Source organism: Phallusia mammillata, chromosome 1 (assembly GCF_965637545.1).
Source record: "Phallusia mammillata chromosome 1, kaPhaMamm4.hap1.1, whole genome shotgun sequence".
Classification (NCBI taxonomy): domain Eukaryota; kingdom Metazoa; phylum Chordata; class Ascidiacea; order Phlebobranchia; family Ascidiidae; genus Phallusia; species Phallusia mammillata.
Window position 1 is genome coordinate 20,172,529 of NC_137252.1, and position 10,339 is coordinate 20,182,867.

At 38.5% G+C, this 10,339-nt stretch overlaps 1 long non-coding RNA gene and 1 pseudogene across 1 annotated transcript; both read left to right on the forward strand.

Annotated features, from left to right (window-relative positions):
* Nucleotides 1-658: 658 nt before the first annotated feature.
* LOC145233503 (zinc finger BED domain-containing protein 5-like) lies at nucleotides 659-2,651 on the forward strand (annotated as a pseudogene).
* Nucleotides 2,652-6,339: 3,688 nt separating this feature from the next.
* Nucleotides 6,340-7,829, forward strand: LOC145231114 (uncharacterized). The gene is made up of 2 exons (XR_013860778.1): nucleotides 6,340-6,570; nucleotides 7,432-7,829. It is a non-coding gene; the product is annotated as an uncharacterized LOC145231114 (long non-coding RNA).
* Nucleotides 7,830-10,339: the final 2,510 nt, after the last annotated feature.

Below are 10,339 nucleotides of genomic sequence, written 5' to 3' on the forward strand. Positions count from 1 at the left end.
CTTCCTTTTTACAACCAAAATGAATCATAAAGTTATAGTTTGGGCATGATAATTGATAGCTTCTTCCTTGATTCCAATTGACAACTGAGAAACTGTTTTTCTATTTAGTAGTACTATAGCACTGCAAGTGCAAGTCTTTTGGAAATAAAGGTGTTCCTAACAAAGGTTTGCATCCAAACTGTTTTGCCTTTGAAGGACTCATGGAAACAGCAAAAAGGATTTTTCATCCTAGTAATTTCACTTGTCTAAACATCATCTAGATTCTAGATTATTTTCAAAGTAATCATGAACATCAGATCTTCAGAAACATTTTCATTTCAGTAACTAGTATTTCTTTGTCAACAATAGGATGTGCTTGGTGGTCACTACTATCTTGTCTGTAGAATGTTCATTCTTAAGAAACACTTCCTGTGAAGCAATTTAGCAGCTACTGTTTAGACCAGTGGTTCCCAAACTATGGTACGCGTACCACTAGTGGTACGCGAAGGTCTCCAAGGTGGTACGCGAGCAACTTATTAAGTTCACACCAAACGATCGCAAATGATCTTCTAGTAATTATCGTAAGCATTATTTTAAGTCACATAAGTTACGTAGAGCGTGAAATTTCATACTATATTCCCTACTAAATTCCAATTTCTTGATGTATTGACGCATTGAACTGTAAAGCAGGGTTTCTTTGTGACGAAATAGGTTTATTATGACGTAATGAATCTGTTATTACGACGTAACAAATCCTTAAAGTCAGTTTTTGTAATAAGCTACTAGTTGTGTTGACAGTAGCACTGTAGCGAGGGCGGTAAAAATTTGACTAATTTTTGTTTAATATTTACGAGCCTTTGGTTACTAAAGGCTAAAGTTACTAAGGTAAAGTTAGTTGGTGAAGTTTAGTAACATGTCAAAACGAAAGTATAGCCCCGATTATATAAAGTACGGGTTCATAGCTATCGAGCACAGAGGAGAGTTACTGCCGCAGTGTGTAGTATGCATGAAGACTCTTGCTAATGCAGCAATGAAACCCAGTCTGCTCAAACGCCATCTGGAGACAAATCATGCTTGCAACAAGGACCGATATGCCAGTTACTTTCAGCGACTTGGCGAGAATGTTAAGCGGCAACGATTGGACAAAACTGGCACTATTTACCAGAGGAAAAGGGGCATTGTTAAAGCGTCGTATGAAGTCTCCCTCCTGGTGGCTAAAAACATGAAGGCGCATACAATCGCAGTCTCTCATAATGCCAGCAGCGAAGATCTTGGTTAGACAAGTGATTGGAGAGGAAGCGGTTGCAAAGCTTGATAGTGTGGCCCTATCTAACAACACTGTGAAGAATCGAATAGAGGAAATGTCAGTCGATATCGCTGACCAAGTAATTGCAGGAGTTAAATCCTCAAAGTTTGGGTTTTCAATTCAACTGGACGAGTCAACGGACGTAACCAACTGCTGTCAGTTACTTGTTTATGTTCGTTTTACGCAAGATCATTCTGTCAAGACGGAGCTACTTATGAGCCAGGATCTTCCCAGTACAACAAGAGGAAAGGATATTTTTAACATCGTTAACGATTTTTTCAGACTGAATGGATTGGACTGGGGAAAGTTGGTTGGATGCACAACAGACGGGGCTCCGTCTATGCTTGGGCGAAAATCGGGGTTTACGGCCCATGTAAAAGCTGTGGCTTCCCACACCGTTATTGTGCATTGCTTCATTCATAGATTTGCCCTTTGCGCTAAGGTGCTCCCTCCCAATATGTTATCATGCTTGCAGCGAGTTATCAAGATCGTAAATTTTGTTAAGTCGTCAGCCCTGAATACTCGGTTGTTCAAGCGTCTCTGTGAAGATTTAAGCTCCGATCACACTTGTCTTCTCTACTATACGGAAGTGCGCTGGCTCTCCCGAGGTAATGCAACAAGGCGTCTGTTCGAACTGCGCGATGAACTGCTTCAATTTTGCAAGGAGAAGAATCACGATTTTCAAACAGATTTGGAGAGTGAAGAATTTATTTTGAGATTGGCCTACTTAGCAGATATTTTTGAAGTCCTAAACAACTTTAACCTGTGGTTGCAAGGACCCAACCGAACTGTAACAGAATTCATCTCAAAGCTTAGAGCGTTTGTTCGGAAGCTGGACCTCTGGATTAAGAATGTTGAGAACAAAAGTTACGGAATGTTCAAAGTCACGGATACCTTCGAGAACAAACCTAACGACGAAATTTCCAAAGAAATTGTCTGTCATCTTTCACAACTCAAGACTGAATTGATGCATTACTTCCCGGACTTTGCATGCTGTGCTTACTCCGCGAACCCGTTCTTCGTTGATCCAGCCGATGTGCCTGTGGGAACCGGGGAACAAGAGGAGCTAATAGACATTCAAGCTGATGAGGCAGCAAAAGCGAAGTACAAGGAATGTTGTCCTCTAAACTTCTGGCTGAGTATGGTGTCATCGTATCCTACGCTAGCCAGTCACGCTGTTCCCCAGTTATTAATTTTTCCGTCTACGTGGGAGTGCGAGCAGGGGTTCTCTGCTATGATGACTATTAAATCGAAGAAACGGAACCGTCTTGTTGCGCCTGGACATGACTTTCGATGCGCTGTCAGCAAAGTGATTCCTCGCATCGACCAACTGGTCGAAAAAAAACAACTTCATCCGTCTCATTAAAATTGTCTTGTGGTTTTGTTAATTTTGACTTGAGGGTCTTAATTATCTCATTCAATGGTATTCATTAAACATTTTGCATGTCATTTTTTATTAGTGAATTCTGGAGTTTTCTAATAATTATAGTAGGTGGTACGAGAACGCTGCATGAACAAAAAAATGGTACGCGAGTAGATAAAGTTTGGGAACCACTGGTTTAGACAAACAGTACATGTCCATTATATCAATACTCTTTCAATAATTGAAAGTCTATATAAGCCTCACTAAGTTTTTCCTTAATATTTACAGTTCCCAAAAGTGAAAGTGAAACATCATTGTCCACATGCTTCTTTGACTTCTCATGTTTTTCTGCTTTCTCACCTATTTTGGCTACATTTGTAAAACCATCCTGTGTCCAGCATTTTTCATCACCTCCAAACAGCAAACATGGAAAACAGAACAGTGCATTTTTAACTTCACAACCACAAAGCCATTTTTTCTTTTGATACCATTCAGAATTAATACTGCGTATATATTTCTTGTTGTGGCTCATTCCTGGCTGACAAAGTTGAATATCAGGCGTCGGACGCCCTTTTTTCTTTATACTTACCTTTTCAGCACTTGATAACTGCGAAATCTTAAGTTGCTGAAGCGCACTTACAGTCATCGAATTAGAATCTTGAAAAGCCATGATTAACCTTTCAATCAAAAACTGTAAAAATGATTAAAAAAGAATAACTGTCGTACTGTACTCATTGTCGAACCTGATGGTACACGTGATTTGCTTTGGCACACAATAAACGCGGAACAGACAACTACTTCCGGGTGCCTAGGTCACACGCTACGTGATTGGTGGAGCTGCGCGAGCCGCAGCACCCTGGCTCCTATTTCGCCCAGCATGTAGCTTTTCAAAGTGCGCATGCGCAGAACCGCAAAACGTCATGAACGTCACGAAACGTCAGAAAACTGGAGCTGCAGTTCCAGCATAGATATACATTAGTGTTTCCAAAAAAAAAAATTTTTAATGAAAAAAAGGTGATTAGGGCGAAAATTATGCTTATTATATATTGCTAAGGAATATAAAATTAAAAATAATGAAAGTTATTTGTAATATTATGGTAGATGTATTAAGCAAAAATATCTAGGGGGTGCTGCAGCTCCGCAGCACTCTAGCACGTGCCGCCCCTGCGGCCAGTAGCGCAATCCAGGGTTTATAGAGATCAGTGACCACACGTTATAGCAGTGGTCTCCAACACTCGGCCCGCGGTCAAAATGTGGCATTTTTCCGTGGCCCGCGCCGTGCCTAAGACATTGCATGGTATCAAAACCAACAAACGTTTCATAATTTTCCCCAGTGGGAGTCGCTATCCAAGATAAATACAATGTTGAAGCCATTTATAGTTGTGATGCACCGAACCCGCCTAAAAAAGTTCGGGCCGAAACCATATTGCCGAATAATTTCGGCTGATTCAGGCCGAACCTAAAATCCTCTATTCTATGGATGTTTTCAACTGAACCTTGCGTTGTTGATGCGATTGAACTCAATTATGCCAAGCCAAAATCTTTTTCACCATGCTTAAGCCTAACGAAACTTCTATTTTGCAAAGAACGTGGTTCGTATTTTATGGATACTACAATAAGGTAATTTATGATGATTCGTATTGACTCAACAAAATCTTGGTTAGATTCCTTAGCTGCGCTTTTACAACGCAGGTTAAGGTTATATTTCTACGGTGGCGTGTGTCACGACTTTTGTGTTCTGACTTTTGTGTGTGTCTTGGTTTTTGTGTTCTGACTTTGGTGTGTGTCATGACTTTTGTGTTCTGACTTTGGTGTGTGTCATGGTTTTTGTGTTCCGACTTTGGGGTGTCAAGTTTTGCGTGTGTCACGAGTTTTCTGTTTTGCACTTCTGGGCCACCGTATATTTCATTGAATGACTATATCTACGTCATGAATGCTCCTGTCTAGCCAACAAATACAATTGTAGTCTCTAAATAGACATTAGAAAATATGATGGGAATCCGAATGTTTGTGTCGGGAGTGACATACAGTGAGTGTCGCATCGAAGTTAAAAAGTTTTTAATGTTTAATATTGTTATTTAAAAGTTGAAACCAGCTTACCACAGTAAGCGAAAGTGCATGAAAGTGGAAAACCACTTCTAATTAAGCTATTGTAAGAATTCAAGCCAAACCAATGTTATCTGGCATATTGCATGGACTTTACTTTCACTAAATTGTATTACGCTAAATATGGTAGTAACAATCTTGATCTTGAAACCCTAAGTTACGTTATAAAAAATCAGGTTCAGTAAATGGGTGGATTTTTATTCGCCAAGTAAATGTTCGAGTGAAAAGAGAAAGCCTTGGCCCCTGCATAGGCAATAGGTGCGTACTGTTGTTTACGGCTAAACGTACAATCGCCAATAGTTTGTTTTGATTTCATGGGGCACCATATAATACTTTTGTAAATATTTGTTAATTAAATGAAACAACGCAACATTTTACATTCAGGTAATGTTGGTTTTGGAACTTATAGTTCTTTTCCAGTACTGGCCCGGGAAATAGTTTCCAGTAATTTGTTACGGTACACACTACACAGGCAAATGTTCCCGCTCATCCAAACCAATTTTTTCTACTGACCAAATTTGTACAGCTCGGCTAATAAAGTGACTTATACAACTGTATAATATACGTTCTCCTGCTAGTTTTGTAAAAAATGGTTGGCGGTATTTTTGGCGTTAAACGTTTTTTGTTTGGCTCTTTTTTGTTGTGGTTGGCGCTTTTTTAGGAGTTTTTGGCACCTTTCATCATTTTTTATCTGGCAACCCTGCTCTTGGTAGTCCTACAGAAATCGCTTTGTGTACCTTTAGTGTTCCGCTGCCTAGTGCTTTGTCAGAGACTAGACATAACACAAAGTGTTTGTTTATATGCTTTCACTATTGCTCGCGCTCATCGAATGAAACGGCGTGGTCAATACGGTCACGTGATATACTGTTAACATAGAGATCGTTTAATACTAATTGTAAACACTACAGTACCGCTATGGAACCATTGGCTCTAGTGTGAAAACCGCTGCCGTATCACTAATCAAATAGTAATGTGGAAAAAAATGTCAAAAAATACGTTTCTGTCTTTTTTCCAACGCCTTGTGCAGTCTGTAATATCAACATCCTAAAAATGTATTTTGACACCGAAGACCGCACTTGGTGCCCTAAAAGGCCGCAGGTTCCCCATCCCTGGGATAAATTCTATGCCCTGGTTAGGCATTAATTACATGCAATCAAAAGTACGGTTTTGGCCGAATTTTTAAAAAAGTTCGGGCCGAACCGAAACATCGGAAAAGGGCATATTCGGCCGAAATGTTTCAGCCTATACCGAAACTTCGCTGGGTCACTAATTTATACACCTAAATCAAACGAAATCTTAAGCCAAAACTCATTTTAACTATTACCACTACTCCACAACACGTGGTATTCATTTTACCCAAAGTCTGTATAAAACACATACTTTGATCATAGAATACCAAAACCTTTTTATTTAATAATTATGCTTTGGCTTTAGTATTCTATGCTTTGATTGTATGTTTTATACATTATTTGATTTCACCTGAATAGTATTCACTTGATCTAAGGGCGGTTTGTGACATCACAGACAAAACTACGATATTGAAACGGCCGATGCTTCATTGAGCAACGGCGCTATGTCCGAGTCACGGTGGGCATATTTCCAAAATGTTTCCGAATTCGAACCACAGGGCTTTTTCAGCCAATCACAGCAGCGGAAATCTGCGGGTTGCCGTTACGTCACGTCTAGGTTGCTAAGCGGTTACTTTGACTTCAATATTGTCGACGTTGCAAGTTTTATGTCAGTTTTGATTAAAAAAAACGTTTTTACAAGTCAGAACACAGTGAAGACTGATGCATTTTGGATGTTTGAACTGAAGGTAATGTTTATTAGGTTATATATAGTAAATGAAGATAAACCCTTCGAAATGCGCAATCATGTCTCCAGAAGAACACGAAGACATCACAATAAACGAACGCATAGTCCCAAAAGTAAGAGAGTTCAAGTTCCTCGGCAGTTTGATCCCTAACTGTGCCTCTGACGTCCAACACAGAATATCCATGGCGTCACAGGCGTTTGGTCGTCTAAGGAGTAACATCTGGACCTCTAGAGACATGTCCAGAACCCTAAAACTGAGGTTATATAGGGCTTTAATCCTTCCTATAGCGACGTACGGTTCTGAGTCGTGGACTCTCAGAGAACAGGAGATAAGAGCTCTGCTGGTGTTTGAAATGAAATGCCTCAGAACAATCCTAAGAAGGACACGGAGGGACAGACTCAGCAATGAGCACATTCGAAAGACGCTGGGCATGACCGAGACCATAGAAGATGTTGTGTCGGCGAGGAGACTTCGATGGTTCGGGCATGTCGCCCGAAGCAGTGAACTTATAAATTCCACCTACAAGCAAGACTTTGGTAAAGCTAGAAGAAGAGGACGCCCACCAAAGAGATGGACAGACGCCATCAGACAAGAGTGTGGAGTTCCTCTTCTGACACTAGAGAGGGAAGCGATCAGAAGAAAGAACCTTGTGTCCATCAAAGCGAGAGGACGTCAAGTCCTGTGCATTGATTGATTGATTGATATAGTAAATTATACACACATCATTTTTATTGAGTGTAAAATCACTTTTGTGCAATATATGCTTCATTAATGTTAGATTATACACTCATACTTTTTATTAAGTCTGAAATAGCTTTTGTGCAAAATATTTTCTATTATTAATGCTATGTGTTTGTTTAGGGTAGCAACGCAACCCCTTCAATCAATCAATGTTAAAATTTTACTTTGTATATGATGAGCACTGCATGCAGGCAAGTTTGCATGGCATAAAAACAGTGTGTTATGCCTCATTGTCTCTAGTGCAGGCACCTATGATCAACGCAATTAAACACATTATGCATGCCATACCTTGGGATCAACAAACTGTTCCTAACCTACAGAGATGAATGGTTTATAGTTGTACACAGTGCAGTTCTAACATAAGTGTACACTGGGCACGCCATTTGCATAGTTGTTCCAAACAACTCCCAGTATTTTCAGTTTTGAATGTTGTTCTGTGCCACTAATGTATATGTTATTTTTATTGTGCATGCTGGAATTTTGTCGTAAGTTTACAATAAAACACAAGCGATCTTAAATAGCAAATTGAAGTAGTGTGCTTGAGAGCAAATGCAGGATTAAAAAAAACTACTACAGTATAAAGTAAATTATGAGAAGATTTACTTGTGCTAGCAAATTTATTGTTTTTCTTGTGACATTGAAATGATAATAGTCCCAAAAATATGTTGTACAGAATAGCTACCACCTAAAAACAGCTATGCAGCAGTGTCAAATTTTTTTTTTCCTTATCTCACCAGATGTGAGCAGCTTTTTCTCAGTTATTTTTTTTTCTTGTTTACACCAGTTTTTTTTATTCATTTATAATCACTTGTATGAAACAAAACACCCTTTCACTCTATATTACCAGTCATATATGTCAGCAAGTTAAATTAGTTTGTCTTTGACCTTGCTACACAGGCTATTTATTTTCCTTCATAGTTTACATTAGTTTATTTATTTGCAACTCTTTATTTGGAACAAAACAGTTGTACCTAAATTGAAACACTATATCACTCATTTCAACAGTCCTCCAAAAGTTTGTTTATTATGCATGCAGTAACCACAATTAAAAATAATCAGTCAACACAGTTCTATAAAGTAGATCCATTAATAATCTATTGGTATAACATTCTCCAAGATAGTCGATATGTTTACCAGTACAATAACTTTAGTTATAGCTAATTGTCAAGCAAATGCTATTTAACTTGGAGTGCTTGATGTCTCTGATCTGCCCTACTTTTTCCTGTTGTCCATCCCTTCTCAAGGTTTTATTTGTTTTGGCAGCGCAACTGCCCTTCCTTGATTCCACACATACAAGTCTGAGCTCTAGTGGCTTAAGGCACCATAAGCTATAGGTAATCACTTTGGAGCATGGAAAAGTAAATTCTAATTGTTAAACAACAAATATGATTATGCATCCATGCAGGTTCTGGAATAGCAAATAGCCCAACCTACAATCCAATAAATTAATCAAAAACCAATTGCCCCAATCTACAAACCAAATTAGGTAAATAGTAAGCAACATGATATCTACCAGCTGTAAAAATTTTATCCCAGACCATTTAACAATTTTTACAAAAATACATAGAAAAGCTGCAGAAAAAAAGTAAAACACGAAAGGAAATGAATTTTTGTACCAACCATACCAAGAAAATATATCATTTTAATGTCAGTCCTAAAAAAACAATGCATTTTGCTCCCAGCATTGCGGTTGCCAATTGAGTTTCTTCCAGATGAATGAAGTGCTGATCTTATTTGTGCAACGAAATGAGCAGAAGAGATAGAGTTCTTAAACCTTTCTGATGCTTCATTGCTTCATGCTTCATTCAATGCTTCATAAGTTTTGTTTTAATGAAAGTCACTAGAGTGCTTGGTCTTTATAAGCTCAGAACACTACTAAATTTAAGAAAAGTTCTCTGCAGTGTAGTCTGGACATTCAGTCACTGGTTTATGTTTATGAGGGTCCAGCAATGCTATCAGACAATGAAGTGGGTGGATTGATTTCCATGGCATTTGAACAGTCACCATGACCTTGTGTAGATGTGTGGTGGCCAAATCACTAAAGAATTCCACAGATGGTGCCTGCTCCTGACCCAATGCAACGTCTACATACATATGCTTCTGAGGTGCTGATTCCTGATACATCCCCAATTGGACTACCACATAACAGGACTGTAAGTGAGGCATTAGTCTGGTCCAGATTGGTTGTAGAAGCCACAAACACCATCTCAGAAGATTGTAACATCATTTTGTGGATTCTTTCCATGATCGGACTTACAATGGCATGAACATAAAATCCTTTTGCTCAAGGCAGATCTTAGCCTCAGATTTATCGGCATACTTCTGTAGACCACAAAACAAATTTATACCACTTTATGCCACAAAGTTACATTTACGCCACTGATCCCAGAGATATTACACAGAGCAGGGTTTTGGATTATGGCAGTTGTTAGTGACTGCTGCACTTATTCCATCTGTAACAAGCAACTTGGTCTCATGGGTTTGAACTTTGTAATGCTTGAGACACTAACTATCATTGCCAAAAATATATAAAGAAAATATTTTTTTTAGATTCACTGATCTTTAGCCAACCAAGGTTTCCGGCAGCTTTAAGCAAGTGATTGTGGTTAACTGCCATACATGGATGAGTAGAAACCAACTTAACTGATATTTAGTTGACTTGGTGTAAAGTTTGATCTTAACATCCATAGACACAGGACACAAAGTGTTGAATTTGATAAAAGCACTAACAAAAGCATTTAAAGGTTTCCCAAAAATATTTTAGGGTTGAAAAATGTTTTGCATACATTCCAGCTAGTATTAGAAACTACACAAAAAGACTAAAAACCATTTCTTTATTTCCTTTTGTGATTAATTTTCCTTCAAGTTCCACAATTTGCTGCATGGAATCCACTTAACAATATCAGATAATTGTTTACAAAAAACCTTGTGATTAATTATCAAAAATGCCGTTTAAAATGGTTTTATTTTAGTAATACAATTATAAAACCACGCAAAACCTTAACTTTCAAACATAGGGTAGATACTT